Consider the following 17105-nt stretch of genomic DNA (forward strand, 5'->3'; position numbering starts at 1 on the left):
ATTTCTTATACCGTTCGCGCATTACAGTTTTCTACTTTAATATCAATTCAATCTTTCGTTCCACTTTCATAAAATGACGAGCGTTCAACCCTCTTCAAAATGAGGACGAACGTTAACATGATACAGAATAACCCTCGTTTCTGAACAGAAAGAAACGAACACCTTTCAGGTGACGAACGTTATGACCACTTGAATCAGTTAACTGAACTGATTCTAGAACAATTCGAATGATACTCATAATAAGTTAAGTACAATAACTATAGATCGAATCCGAATGGATAGAGACACCACAAGGTGTTTAAATACTTATACAGAGTGCGATTTAATCAAATAGACTAACCGCTAGTTAATGACCGAACGCGGTAATATGTATTTATTGAAGTTTTGGACGAACGTTACCGAACTTTTGGACGAACGCTATTTCTACTCGTTTGGTAATTAAGGAAAAGAACGAGCGTTCGGTATAAGACCGAGCGCTACTTAAGACGTACGCTTCGGGACGAGCGTTCGGTATAAGACCGAGCGCCACTTAGGAAGTACGCTTTGGAATAAGACCCTTCGCTGATTGAGTTCATAATAAAGAAAAGTAGTAAGGGTACTACACGATAGTGAAATTAGATTTCAAAATGACTAAGAGTCCAAAGGTATATTTATAAACTTCTCACTTCTCACAAAATACTCAGGATATCTACGTTCGGCCGATAGCTCAAACGTAGCTCTAATACAAGAGGGCGTTCGTCCTCGACTGAAATCCTTTCCGAATGAAAGAATTCAATCCCAACGAAATTTGGTAATAACACCGAACGGTCAAAGACCGTTCGATGACGAACGTTCAATATCATATGAAAATTCATATTCAAAGTTTCATTTACATTAAACACATTTCTCAGCATATACTTCCATATATTCATCCCATCATACATTTCGTATTTCAGTTTACTCATACCATAGTACATTTCATCATTTTTATACATCAACTCATGATCATAATCATATACCAAAAATCAAATATCACAATTTCATACTTCATACAACACACAAAACGTGCATACAGTACAGTGCAAACATAGGAATTAAATTTAATAAGCTTCCCTTACCTCTAACGTGAACAGACGTCCTACAATGTGCAACTTGACTTGTAAATTTACAAATTCCTTCTACCCGCAACGCTTACTACTCTTTGAATCAATCATCAAAGATAGATGGAAACAGTTCAGTATTTAACTAAAGAATTCCAGCACCCAGAGTTTGGGCGTGCATGCTCACAAGAACTACAGTTTGAAGGGAAACGAACTTACCGGTTTCAGAACTCTAAAGTGTTCGGTTCTGGTGGAAGCTCAAGGCAACGGGGATCCATCTACGGTGCCTAAACAATAATCGGAGCAGAGGATGGTGAGTTGCAGTAGAGAGAAGTGAAAGGTTTTCTAGAGAGAAAGAGGAGAAAATGAAATCTGAGTTTTGGGAGGAAGAAGGTGCGCACAGGAGAGTGGGAGATTTTTCAGAGAAATCACTTTTGTTCATTCCCACTTTCAAACGGACGAATGTCCCTCCCGTCGACACCTGCACCCCACTACTGACTTAAGAAGCTTCCATTTTGACAAGTGGTGTACATGCATGGAGTGCAGAGTGGGTGTTCAATGTCTCTGAACAAGTGACGTGGGGCATTTATGAAAACAACTAGGTGACTCAGCAGTGTAATTAATGAGACGTGACAATTCCTCTCCCGCACCGTCAAAAGTATGCAATCGATCTCTTTTTTGTAATTTTCCATTCTTCTGCAAAATAGAAACCACCAAACAAAACACGCACGCACTTAGGATAATTTATTTTGTGAGATATGAGTCGAACGCGTTGGTGTTAACCTAATTTCACTAGTTGCAACTAATTTTGTTTTTCGTTTTGAAAGCGAAACACTGTGCTCTACTAACTGTGTTGTGTGTTTCGATCGTTGAAGAGTCGGGACACTCAGGGTTTGGTGCCGGTGACGGTGAAGCAGATCCGTGAAGCCTCTCAAACCGGTGACGAAAAATCGAATTTCGTGATCAACGGCGTAGATCTGAACAATGTATGCGTAGCGCTTTCATTAGTCATTTTTGAATATTTTTTCTTTCATTTTATAAGAATTGGTATGCCATTGCCTTTTTGTTTATTACATGGGGAAAAACATATATTAGTAATGTCATGGTACCCCTGCTCGAAATATGGAAAACTATGTCGTATTTTTGTTTGGGTTTAATTGGTTAAAGACTTGAAAGTGGAGGAGACATCTTTATATTGATCATGCATGAAAATTAAACTCTTACTTTACATACTTTAATGTTTGCTTAAGATTGTAAAATATATGCATTGACTGCGTTATTGTCATCTGTTGTCTGTTTACGAAATTCATAATGACTAATTTAAGAGCACGATCTATGAAAATTTTTGTTTGCCTAATAATGTACAATACTTTATGTTGACAATGCCTTCTTATTGCTTTCTTTGCTTTACATTATTTTGGTTCAGGTAACACTAGTGGGGATGGCGTTTGAGAAAGTTGAGAGAAACACCGATGTCAATTTTGTTTTGAACGATGGAACTGGACGAATAAAATGCCGAAGATGGTTTTTCAGATTAAATTAGTTTTCAAATAATTTGCATTGTGTTGCTTTGCTTTCTATTGTGGAAAATTTTCCCAATAAATGTTTGTAAAATGTGGTTTGAGTTTTTGGTGTTCTTTCATCAGGGTTAATGAGACTTTTGACACGAAGGAAATGGAGGAAGTAATGTAAGTTCTTGAATATGTAACATTTTATCATATTATTAAAATATCAAACGGTTATTGTAACATAATTACAATATAATAAAATTTAGTTTTCTTAGAATATATAATTATTTTAGTATAAATTTAATAATTTTATTTTAATAATTATTATAACATTTTAGAGACTTGAAAAGAACTTTATTTATCTATAGTTTATATATATATATATATATATATATATATATATATATATATATATATATATATATATATATCTTTATTATTTATGTTTGTGTTGTTAGAAACAAAACATCAGCAAAAGTAATACAATACATAGTTTGAAGTAAAAAATGTTTAGCTTTTTTAAATTGAAAAACAAATGAGTATAATTCAGTTTTTATAAAAGTAGTTTAGTTTTAATAGTAAAATATAGTATAAATAATTCATAGTTAACCCAACCAGATTGAATCGAATCTAATCCCAACGAATTCAACCCAACTGAATTGAATCGATCAAAATCAAGCCGAGACGAGTCTAACTGAACTTAACCACGGAACTAAGCTGAGTCGAGCCGAGTTGAACAAAATCGAGTCGAGTTGAGTTGAAAAAAATCAAGCTGACTAGAGTCGAACTAAATCGAGCTGAGTCGAACCCTATTGAACTAAACCCAATCTAACTAGATCAAATCGAATATAATTGAATTGAAATGAACTGGACCTAACTAAAACATATCGAACCTAACGCAACCCACCCCAATCGAACTGAATCGAACTGAACCCCACCCAACCCAACTCAACTATACTTGACCAAGTGGGACCTGCTGAGCCGAGTCAAAGATTCAGAACAATAATTGGATTGCCATATCTCTTAGGAAGGTCTTCAAAATGCAATTTAGTTGCTTCGTATGTCGGATCATACCTCTGCATTGGAAGTCAAAAAGGAAAAAAAGAACAAAAAAACAGAGAATTTCCTGCGTTATAGTTTATAACAGCATGAAATTGAACAATGAACAAGATAAATATTAATCTCAACTATTTCGTACAAATTATGTCAGGCTTAGGGCTAAATCTTGATGCTTCTTGTGACCAAAAAAGTGGTATTGATCCACGCATTTGCACAACTGAACTAATTTTCCCCTTGCAAGAGCCAGCTTCTTCATCAAGGACAATCTGCTCTGTCTCAACATCATTAGCTACCCTCCCCCGATCATTAACACCCCTTTTCAAGTAACTGCAGAAAGTTTTCATTACAGAGAAAATGAGTTTAACCATTACTGTTATAGCCAGATAGACACAATGTAAAACCAAACATCAGCTCAAAATACATATGACTCATGATATCAAAGAATATTTCCATGTTTAATTCATATATATTCCAATCAAACCAACACAAACTCGTAAAATTGTAGAGAACAAGCATCAGCAAATGTTTAACCAATTGTGTACTATGAACTCTGCTCTAACTATAATAACCACAAAATCAAAACTTTGGCTCAGGAACCACTAGGAACCACTGTAAAATCTAATATAAACAATCCTATGGAATAAAACAATTGCAAGAAATGAAAATAGGATAAAAAATCATAGTTCTAGAGAAATTTATTTAGAAGAGTAGAAGTTTCCCTTGCAAAAAAATAATGATAGATAAGTCTAGGAAAAACAATCCAGGGCAACAAAACTCATTACATAAGAGAAATATGGTACTAATCATTCCATCAAATTGCACCAAACGATGCAAAGCCTATAATTAGTCAAATATACAACATACATACGACTATCATCACAGCTTAAACAATTGAAAACCATATTTCACCAAGCTCAAAAAAAGAGAACTTCAAAAATAGAGGAATGATAAGCTGAATTAGACAAGAATCACAATAAAATGCTCCCAATTCTACCTAACTAATTTAAGACTGAATGCATAAGGACAGATCATGAAGTTAAATTCTTTACTTAGAATGTGTAAAGCTAGACCTCTTTTGCAAATGCAGACCACTGAGAAGTTAGGTGAACAAGTTGAAAACAACAGGCTACCAAAAAAACAAATTCAAAACTAAGAATGAAACCTAGGTGTACAAAAAGGAGAATAAGGAACACAATAATAATAGTTCCCTAATCATTTTCGAATCACATTTACCCCACATGGAAGATGTTGAGATCATTTTTTAGAGAAATGAATTCATTTCATTTCTATACCTAATCAGCATAAACACGGGACAAATAAAGACGTAAAAAATGTTCCCTTAAAGCAGAGTTATGATCATCAGATCTAGGTAATGGAAAGGACATGAGAAAAGAAAACAATTGGATAATGTGTATCATCAATGTGGAATGAGAAGAAAAATAAAGCATGCATGAATTCAAACATCGGAGACATGACTGAGTTGGCATAGTCAAACACGGATATCTCAGAATAAACTAAAAGTGCAGAACAGTTAAATGGGTGAGGGACACACATGGTGAGAAACTAGAGCAAAGAATCATAACCAGCTTTTACTCTACCACATTTCACTTAGTGATAATTCACACGACTCTCCATTGTTAGAACCCTTAACCGGTCAAAACCCTCCACAGATAGCCCTTTCAAATACATTGACAACCAACTTTGATACCAATTTATACATCCAAGCACTTGGTAAATCCACCCTCAAAAGCTAGCTATTAAGGAAACAAACGGAGTATCTCATATTGCTTAATGTAGGACTTAGGCGCCCCATAAAAAAATATAGTTCAAATGTAGGATAAAAATAAGACTTGTAAGGATAGTCACTTCCGTTCATCTTGAAACAATAGAAATTTAGAATATTCTTCCTCGTTTAAAATTATACCAAAAAAGCAATTTATAGAATGGTCTAGCATGGTCTCTAATGAGTATTTTGTCATTGTGGAAGGAACTGCAACCATCATCCATCCAATCAACCATTGTTGCTTTGCAGTTGACTAGTCATTCAAACTGTTAAACTATAGGAAAGAGAGAGAGACATTTAGTTGAAACGTGTTTATGAGACAACACAAGTGTTTTATTTGTATTAAGAAAACGAAAAGAGGACAATAAATAAATAGAAGAGCTTTGACATCCTCTAATAACAAAGATATGAAATTGGAATAAAAATGTCCCTAATAATACATATATACTGGAATAAAAATGTCCTCTAATAACAATTGGAATAAAAATGTCCTTGACAATATCATGGCCCCCTTGATGTGACTTCTTTTTTGTAAAAATTTATTTTAGTAAATATTTGAGATACTACAAGAGTCGATATGAACGTGGATATGAGTATACTGTTCCTCAACAAGGACAGAGATGAGACACAAGATTCTTATATGACAAGAATGGGTACATTCAAACCCGATTCTTAAGCACAATTGTAAGTATTAAGTCCAGATCTGAATAAGCACAGACTACACAACCATGTGGACTGATTATATTTCCAACACGCAACAAATTATTGAAATGAAACACTCAAATAGCTCTTATAAGCCATAAAAGATCATTTCAATCAAAAGTCGTGATTGAATGAAGTCAATGAACAAAATTTCCTAACAGTTGCTGCATTATTGATGATTTCCGTTTCCTTTTTGATTTGCTCTTCTTGAAACATATATTATAATATTAGTACTTTATTTTATCTTTAATGGAATTCATATTTGAGTCTAAAATTAAAATCACTCTTATATTTGTATGAAAGTGGATACGAAATGGATTTACAAGACAACACCATAATGAATCTAAAGATAGAATCATGTTATGAATTGAATGACAAACATAGTCTCGAAAGTCAAGGGCCTCTTCGTTACTTTCTATGCATTTTACTCATTGAAAACTACTCATAAGAAATGACTTCAAAATGATTTTGAAAACCATTATTACTTAAAAATATATTACAGTGGATTAGTTTAAAAGTTTTAAAGCAACAAAACATCTTTCGATAACAAGTTTTATGACAATTCTCATTTCTTCCCATTACCACCAACCAGATGCCTGTCTCATCAATCAATAAAATATACTGTTTTCGGCCCTCACTGTTATCCAGTACTTGGCAATCATTATTGCATTAAGTTAAAAAAAATACAGGATCCAGAAATATAGTACTAATGTTTTACTTTGCATGGTCAATTGGATTTGAGGACCAATTAGCAACTGGCTAGAGAGGTAATGGAGTTGCACAGGTTCGTAATCTTTTTCTAAATTATAAAAAAGTTGCATGTTATATGAGCATGAGAAATTTTAGAATTGTGGATACATTTACTCAAAGCTAATATGAGACATAACTTTCATTGTGATTAATGGATGTGACTTGATAGTTCATAAATTTAGCACTTACAGCCTAACCAAGTGAGATAGTAGATAGTGATTTGAAATTCAAAATTATCAGTTTTTTTGCATTGTTTTTCATACAATTATTTTGCTTCAATCTCTTTAATTTCATGATCACATATTTTGTGCGAGGAAAGAATCAAGACATTGATTTTTTGAATTATATCACTTAGCTAAAATGGCCAACCTAACATGTATCATTATCCTTTGTTACCCAATTGAACCAAACAGAAAGATTTTGTTTTGGAACCTTTGAGCCTAATGAAAAACAAATGCTTTCCACACCTTAGAGTGTTTATCACACCCACCAAAAAGAGGAAAATATTGGGTATCTAAAGCAATAACCTGCCTAGTTCATATATATATATATATATATATATATATATAATTATTATTGTTCAAAATAATTTCAAAGAAAATAAAAGCTAGTTAGGAGTTTGAAATATATATGTGTGTGCTTGTGCATCTATGTGTGTTTATGAAGTAAGAACACAAATGCTGTCTTGTTTCCCCAAGTGGTGTAAAACCATGTTATTTGTTAGTAAGGCCTTATTACAAGTCAAGAAAGACCTTAGTGATCCTTCCACACATTTTTTATTATGTTTTCATGACAGATGAAGAGCATGCGTGTAGAATAATCCGTGCAAAAAGACCCTTTGCATAAGGCCTCCAGTTATTGAGGGCATCTAGATTTTAGAAACCCACAAATTTGTGCTAGCCTATTATTTCTTTTGCCTTCTAGAAATACAAAGGGGTTCAACTTTCATGCCTCCAAAACCTTTATGACAACCTCTATAAAGGGCAAATTTGTTTTGTGCATTTTTAATGCTGACTTGAGTGGAACACTCACCTGATGCATTTCAATTGAGGAAAACAAATTATAAAAGGTGTTTATTTCTACGAGTAATTAGCCATAATTATTAATTTCTATAGAAGAAATTTGGGGCCAATACTTCTAAAATATTATCTTTTATATTTCTAAAATCATAAATGTATTTATTTTCTTTTTCTTTTTTCTTGTTTGAGGAGACAACCAAAGTTCTAAGTTTGGGGTGTTTCTATATATTTTTGTGAGTATTGAAGCTAACCACTTGTTATTCTATCCCGAGTTCCAGTAATAGTGAAGTTAAGACATTTTTCATCTTGCTCTACCAGCAAGTATACTATAAATAATTGTAAATTTACCATGGATCTTTAATGAAAATGCATGCTTCAAAGAAGAGCAAGTAGGCTTTCATTTTACAAGAAATGAACTATAATGAATGACGGACGGTAGAAAGGAAGTAACGTACCTGCCTAAAATGACCATGAACTAAAGCTATGGTCCAAATAGTGTTATTGCATCTTGACCTGATTGCTTGTGTCAAATATGCATTCCAAACAAATATAGAAAAAATCCTTGGTCAAATCGACACTAGACAAAAGCTTTTTGTACCTGCAGTGAGACGTGGTGATGGTAAGAAAATGATGTTGTTAGATGTGGTAAACGTTTTGGAAGGGTTATCTACTTGAGCTTAGTCTTAGAGTGAGCTAAATCATATTGGATTGAAACATGTGGAATGATTATCAATTGGCTCTCCTTGATGCTGTAGATTGCATGGCCACATATAGCACCAATCTGTCTACGTTTAGTAACGAGAATCAAGTAGTAAGGTTCGAGAAACTTGATGCAGCCTTGAAATGATAGAGAAATTGGTTGAGATATATATAGTACACATCTATATACACATGATGAGAGAGAAAGAGAGAAGAAAGAGAGAGGTATTAACCAGCAATTTCGAAAACCTTAGCGACGAAAGTGAGGCCGCTAGTGGCTCTGTTACCCTCAGCAATCCGCTGAAGCAAGTTCTTGATCTCCTGGGGTGAATACAAGACGGGGTCTTGGCTGATATTCAGATCCGACGGCTCTGATCGATCGATTTTCAACACTCGGAAGAACCTCTTGCTCTGATCACTTCCGATCAGGTAGAACCTCTGCGATTGCGATTGCAATTTCAAAATAGGTTAATTTAATCGGTTGTGTAAAAGATTATTGCGTGACGAATGAATGGATAATTACCGCTCTGGTTTCGTAGAGTCTGAACTTCTTGAGGGCGTAAGAGTCCGGGTCCAGTTCGGGATCGTTGGAAGGGTGAACCTTTGCAGAGGCAGTGACAGGGGTTGATCCCGATTTCGCCATCTAGTCTCTTCTATTGTCTTCTATTCTCTATCTATTTCACTCCCAATTTTCATTGTCGCACTCGTTCCCTATCCCATTTCATCTTTCTCCTTTCAACTTTAAATACCCTTCTGCTTCCATTCCTGCGGATTATCCCAAATAATCCTAAATCATTACAATAATAATAAATAATACAAATAAATTGTATATATTTGTAAGTGTCAACTATAATTGTTTATAATTCCTGGTCGACTAAAATCTAATTGTATTTTTTAAATTAAAGTTTCTAAAAACTATCTAAATAATATATACTTTATCAAACTTTAAATTGTTTACATAAATAAAAAATTATAGATTTTTGTCAAACTAAACAATAAATATTTAGTATCTTTTGATTTTAATCCAGAGGATGTTTGAAAAAACCATTGGATTTGGAAGCGGTGTGAGAAGGAGGAAGGAACCAACTCAACTCATTTCTTGGCTGATGGAGTCTTGTCCTCACATACACAGGCACTGGTAATCAAATCAATTAGACCCTTTTTTGTTTCACGCAACCTTCGTCGTTCTTCCTTTTTCTTTATCGTCCACTAGCCCTATGCCCCAATTTGTAAAGTTTCGGCTTTTCTCGCGTTGCGACGCACTCAAAACTCTTCCTTTCTCCACCCACCGAATGGGCATGGTCGATACCCTCTGTACCCATCTCCACCAAAACAATGGCAGTGTTGAGAACTCATTGTCCAAGGTTAAGCCTAAACTCGATTCTCAATGTGTCATTGAAGTCCTCAATTCCTGTCATCCCAAGCAACCTCTATTGGGCGTCAGATTTTTCGTTTGGGCTGGATTTCAATCTGGCTACAGGCACAGTGCTTACACGTACAGCAAAGCTTGCAAGTTGTTTGGGATTCAGCAAAATCCCCAAATTATTCGTGATCTCGTTCTGTCTTATGAGGCCGAAGGGTGTTTAGTCAATGTCAACATGTTCAGGGAGGTTCTGAAACTGTGCAAAGAAGCCCAACTAGCTGACGTGGCATGGTGGGTGTTGAGGAAGATGGAGCAGAGTTTCAACATCGGTGCTAACACTGTGATGTATAATGTGGTTATTAGGCTATGTTGCAAGAATGGCGACATTGAAACGGCTGAGAAGTTGATCGGGGAGATGAGTTTGAACGGTCTTTACCCTGATCTTATTACGTACATGGCAATAGTGGAGGGATTATGTGATGTGGGTCGCCCAGAGCATGCTTATTCTTTGCTTGAGGTTATGAGAGTACATAGATGTTCAACCAATTTGGTCCTTTTATCAGCCATTTTAAATGGCTTGTGTAGGTCTGGATCTATGGAAATGGCATTGGAGTTGTTGGATGAAATGGAGAAAGGTGGGGATTGCCGTCCAAATGTTGTTAGTTATACATCTGTGATTCAAAGTTTCTGTAAGAGAGGTCAGTGGACGAAAGCATTGGATATTCGGGATAGAATGAAAGCTTCGGGGTGCCATGCAAATCATGTTACTGTTTTTACTTTGGTTGATAGCCTTTGTGTTGAGGGTCGTGTAGGAGAAGCTTACAAGTTGATTGATAAGTTTGTGGTGGAACATGGTGTTTCTTATGGTGATTGTTGCAGTTCACTTGTGATTTCATTGATAAGGATTAAAAAGCTGGACGAAGCAATGAAGCTCTTCATGGAAATGCTTTCTGGTGATGCCAGACCTGATACTTTGGCATCTAGCCTTTTGCTAAAGGAGCTCTGTATGAAGGACCGGGTATTAGATGGATTCTACTTGCTTGAAGCAATTGAGAACAAGGGATGTTTGTCTGCCATTGACTCTGATATTTATTTTATTCTTTTATTTGTCCTTTGTCAAAGAAGCCACCTGACCGAGGCCACAAAGCTGGCCAAGATAATGCTTAAAAAATCAGTTCCGCTGCAATCTCCATACAAAGAGGGTGCAATCGATGTCCTAATAGAATCTGGAGAAAAAGATCTTGTGAATCATTTGACTGGCATTCGTAAGGGACTTTGATGATAAAAGGTCGTATGAAGGAGGTCACGTCCATTGTTCTCTGCTGCCTCTGGTCATATCATAAGTTTGCATTGTATAACAGCAACAGTAAGAATTGGTTTCTGTGATGTAGTCTGCTGGTACTTTGTTCATTTCTTCCCCTTGTAGGAGACAGTGTATTCTTGAGAAACAATATGCTTGTCTTTATCTGTGAATGCTAAACCCATTCTCCTGTAGATTCCTTTAATATCGATAAGTTGGCAAGCCCATTTTCCTCATACAAAATGCTTTCTTAATCCAATTCGCATCACACACCGTACCATAGTCACTGAATTCGTTCATCCATCCATCCTTATTTTCGTTGCATTCGTCACTCTGTTTGATCAGTCCAACACTTGTTCTCTGCATGGAAGGCTTGGCCTCTCATCTTACACAAAGAGGGAGTCATCAGTAATTGAGTTTAAGGGGTTTTGCAAGCAAACTAAATGAACTTAATAATTGAATTGCAAATTTTAACTAGTGATCATAGATTTAACTGATTTAAAATAAAGTAATTACTAAGATTCGGTAACAATAAGATAGTGGGAAAAGTGAGAAGTGAACTATTGGAATAATAAAATTGAGATAAGCTGGCTAATTAGACTAGAACTGCTAACCCCATTAGCGTTCTAAGTCAACACAAAGACAAGACAATTAACTTGTAATTCGAATTTAAAGATGATGAATATAGCCAGCGAAACATTTTGTTGAAGTGAAGGCCATCATAAATTTTCTGGTTTATATTTTGCAAACCCAGTTATGAATTCTAACTATTTATTGCACACCCTTTGCATTTTCAGTTAATCATAACATGGCTCGCCTGAACACCATTCGAATTTGATACTTGTTCTATATGGCTTATAATGCTGCTTCCTACTGATCACTATACAACAAACTCATTAATATAGAGGAAGACATCGAGTGGATAAAGGAACAATGCTAGTAAAGTATCTAAAAAATGAATTAATTGCTTAGTAAATTAACCTGCTACTAAACGAATCAAATTTATTTGCAAGTGATTGTTACTGCTCTTTCATTCTATCCAATTCTAAATTTATTTTTGCTCGTGATTGTCAAGATTCAGAATCCCTACAGATTTAATTGTTAAGCATTCTCCTAAGTTTTTGTCTTTTGCTGTGAATTATAAATCTTATAACTGAATGACTAAATAAATAGCCAATAAGAAGGATAGAGGAGAGGAGTACCATCTTTTGCAACCAAACTTTTTTGCTATTTGTTTGAAGAAAGAGCAGGGACTAAAGGTGTTGGTTTTGTTCCTTGTGTTGTTGTGGTAGAGACTTGTGCAGTTCCCTGTATCAGGTGGGATAAATCATTATTAAGAAGGAGCAATATGGTGATATTTCTCAACCCAAAATAGTTCTTTGGTGTAATTAAGCTGCGAATTCAGAACGGAAAAGTGGCTAGAGAATTTCAATCAGAAAATGAAAAGGAGCCTGAGGCCGAGGCTAACACGTTCATAATTGGAAGATTTTATCTGCTGATACATTGTAAAAGAGAGAAAGGAAAGATGTTTCTGTAATGGGTTACTATGAATAATATCAGTCTTTTTCACTTTTAACTTCATTACATTTGGGTATTGCTATTGGAGAAATAAATCTAAGATAGATGAAGGTCCTGAAAATCTCAGCACTCATTTTCTTAGTCATTTTTAGTTTCTTCTCTGGTGCTGCCGCCCGATTTGAATGAGTGCTTCCTGCATTTCCAAGTAAAAACACTTGTGTTTTTCATATTAGGATCTATCTAATTTCAGTTTATGGTATGAGTTATGGACGGATTGCTTAGAATGCAATATACATATGCATTACAGACCACTTGGTCATGTTACTGACTTAAGCGTCGAAGTGCCTTTGACAGGTGCACGACCGCCCGACTTGGAGAGCGAGGAGGGAGAGGACGAATACTACATCAAACCGTCCGGCCTCAACCTCTTGGTCGTTCGTCCAAAGTTACTCGGTCGTCCGACATCAACCATCCAGCCATTTGGCCTCCAAGGTACTTGTTCGACCTCTACCATTCGGTCGTTCGACCTTAGGTACTTAGCCAAATTTGGCATTCAACATTCGACCGTCCGGCCTCAACCTCTTGATCGTTCGTCAATAGTTACTCGGTCGTCCGACATCAACCGTCCGGCCATTCGGCCTCCAAGGTACGTATTCGACCTCTACCATTCGGCCATTCGGCCTTAGGTACTTAGCCAAATTTGGCATCCAACATCTGGCCATCCGGCCTCAACTCCCGGCCGTTCGACCTCAAATCCTGGTCGTTCAGCCTCAAACTCTCGGCCATCAAGCCTCAACTCTCGGCCATCCGGCCTCAACTCCCGGCCGTTCGACCTCAACTCCCGGTCATTCGGCCTCAGGTACTCGGCCATTCGGCCTCAAACTCTCGGTCGTCTGGCCACAACCAAATTTGGCATCTGCCATCCAGCCATCTGGCCTCCAAGGTATGTGTTCGACCTCTACCAATCGGCCATTCGACCTTAGGTACTTAACCAAATTTGGCATCTAGCATCTGGCAATCCGGCTCAACTCTCGGTCGTTCGGCCTCAACAAGCTCTCGACTATTCGGCTCAGCAGTAAGCTTCAACTCTCAACTGTCCGGGTTCACCTCAATCATACCTTGGTCTTAGGTAATTCCATAATCTAGCCTTGATAGCACTTAGCCAAATTTGGTACCAAATTTTCGGGCTTCGCAAATAGTCAGCCAACAATCTGGCCTCCAAAGGCTACAACTTGTCGGCCAATTCTAGTCTCAAGGACTCGACCTCCAGAGGCATCTACCGTTCGGCCATATTAATCAGATGTTTGATCGTTCAGCCTCACGGGTTCAACCGTTCGGTCTCCCGGGCCCCACATACCTTCGTCTATTCGACTCCCCATTAATTTGGCCATTCAGCCTTTCACGCATTCATTTCGGCCATTCGGCCTCACATGCCTTCGGCAATTCGGCCTCCCATGCATTTGGTTCGGTCGTTCGGCCTTGCAGGTGTCCGGTCGCTCGACCTCTACTGTTTGGCCTTCTGTGGCCTCAACATTCAGGTATTCGGCCGTTCGGCCTCACAAGAACTCGACCGTTCAGCCACACAGGTACTCGGCCTTCAGGCCTCAATCGTTCGTCCTTCAAGGTGTCAAGTGTTCAGGCATTCAACAATTCGACCGAACAAATTTCATCTACTAGGATGTTTGATGAATCGTTATTTCTTGAATTAGATTTAGTTTACTGCACTCAAATAAACCAGGGAATTGTGTTTAATTGTTTGTTATTTCCCAGTTTTCCGAATGCCGCTTAATTTGGTCGGAAATTTGTAATTGTGCTAATTTGGATTTTCTGAGCTGATTAAGTGCATTTTTTTGAAGTGCAGGAAAATTTCGGAAATACATTTTGGGACATCAGGAAGAATGCCGAATAAATTCAAGATTCCCCACACAGACATTTTTGAATTAATTAAATTGTAATTCAGTAGTTTAGAATTTTTGGATCAACTCTTATATTTTGGGTCAATTTTTGGTAAAGTAGATTAGGCCCAAAAGTTGAGATTAGTGACTTAGACTCTAGGGTTTTTGTGTGGACCCCACCCTCATTAAAGGGGAGACACACGGCCCTTAGGTTGAGCCGCCACTTGCATTTTTTTTTGGCCGCTGCTTACTAGTTCCTTTTCTCTCGGTTTTGAACGTTTTGGGAGAATGAATGAAGCACTGATTTTTACTCTGATTTGCTGATTACTCATGGCTCTTTTCATTGTGGTTCATACATTTTGTATTGTCCAGCGTTGCATTGTGATTGATTAGTGAATTGTGTATGCTACGGTCACTGGATGAACACTGTCACGACTCACATTAGGAATGAATGACGGAACGCATTTTAAATTCTTGAAGCATGTTTTCCTTCTTTAGCTAGAAGCGTTGATTCACCTGGTTGGAAGAAGCGCACAGCAGTTGCACGGTGAAGAAGTGGTGAGCACGGTCAAGCAAGGAGAAGGCTGGAATGCGTTCGTTGCTGTGTCTCGTCCAAACATAGGAGATTTCGGTCATCATTGCCACATCCAGGAGCAGCTGAAAACTTCAAGCAAGTGTCACAGCCTTGGAGTTGGAATGAACCAAGAGGTGGCACGGATGGTTGGAAGATAAATGTGATTTATCTTTTGGGAAAAGCAGTGCGCAAAGAGAAAGCCAAACTCACGGGATTTGGCAGCTGGATGGTGATGGTCTAAGTAGCAATGTGTTGTCACGACTTGGATGGAAGAGCAAGCACAAATGGCGCCGTTGCCGGGGACCAACGGTTCGGTCTTAGGTTTTTGTTGTGTTAGTGTCTTTTGTGTTGATAATGTGTTGTTGGTGTGTTGTGTTTTGTCTTAAATGTTTGAGTGTGTGTGATTGGTTTGTTTAGGTTGTTTTGTGTGTTCAAAATTTTTGTGATATCGTTTCATGATTTTAGGGTGTTCTGACTTAGTGCATGACTAGGGGAAATCCTGGGCCTATACCACCCTTTGATCCTGAGATTGATAGAACTTTTCATAGGTTAGCTAGGCATTCTAGGAATTTATCTTTAGAGTCTGTTTTTGAGTCTGTTCCATTGGATACTGTGCATCCCACTGCTGAGTATTTGTGCATACTGCATCTACTGCATCTGTTGCATCTGCACGTGACTCTGATTCTGATTCTGTTGTTTTTCACACTGAGAACAATATGGCACAACCTCCACCTCGCGAGAGGACTTTTAGGGAGATGGCTGCACCTGATTTCGATATCGAAAGCTTGTGCATCCAATATCCTGATGAGGACGTTCCATTGTTCTCAAGACTGGACTGATCCATTTGTTGCCCAAGTTTCATGGTCTTGCAGGTGAGAGTCCTCATAAGCATTTGAAGGAATTCCACATTGTCTGTTCTAGTATGAAACCACATGATGTTCCTGAAGAGCACATCTTCTTAAGGCATTCCCTCATTCATTGGAAAATGTTGCTAAGGATTGGTTGTATGGTTTGGCGCCTAGATCCGTCACTAGCTGGGATGATCTGAAGAGGCTGTTCTTAGATAAATTTTTTCCAGCAGCCCGGACCACAGCTATCAGAAAAGATATAACTGGGATTAGGCAGCTTGGTGGAGAGAACTTATATGAGTATTGGGAGAGATTCAAGACACTTTGTGCTAGTTGTCCCCACCATCAGATACCTGAGCATCTCCTTGTCCAGTATTTCTATGAGGGTTTGAACAACATGGACCGTGGTATGATTGATGCTGCCAGTGGTGGAGCTCTTGGAGACACCACACCTGCTGAGGCCAGGCAATTGATTGAGAAGATGGCCTCCAACTCCCAGCAGTTTAGCACCAGGAATGATGCCATTGTGGTGAGGGGCGTACATGATGTTGTTGCCCAGTCTTTATCAGCTGTTGAAAGCAAGTTGGAAGGAAAGATTGACTCTCTTACGAAGTTGGTGACACAGTTGACTACCAACCAGAATCTGCAGCTCCATCTGCATCTGTTGCACGACTATGTGCTATTTGTCCTTCCAGTGACCACTATACAGATGCTTGTCCTTCTTTGCAGCACTCTGCTGCCTCTGATGCGCCTCAGGCTTATGCTACAACATCTACAACAACAGGCAGCAACAACAGCAAAATCATGACTTATCCAGCAACAGGTACAACCCAGGGTGGAGGAATCACCCCAATCTGAGATGGAACAATGCGCCACAGCATCAACAGCAGACACCACCTTTCCAAATGCTGGAGCACCTAACAGATATGTGCCTCCACCTATGCAACAACACCAGAGGCAACAACAACAGCAGCAACAAGAGGCACCTGCCCAACCACCTGCCCAACC

General features: G+C 37.8%; 1 pseudogene; it reads left to right on the forward strand.

The window, feature by feature from the left end:
• Positions 1–9813: 9813 nt before the first annotated feature.
• On the forward strand, positions 9814–11456 carry LOC148200285 (pentatricopeptide repeat-containing protein At5g47360 pseudogene; annotated as a pseudogene).
• The last annotated feature ends 5649 nt before the right edge of the window (positions 11457–17105 follow it).

Source organism: Vigna umbellata, chromosome 4, assembly GCF_029865625.1.
Source record: "Vigna umbellata cultivar VRB3 chromosome 4, Vumbellata_1.0, whole genome shotgun sequence".
Classification (NCBI taxonomy): Eukaryota; Viridiplantae; Streptophyta; class Magnoliopsida; order Fabales; family Fabaceae; genus Vigna; species Vigna umbellata.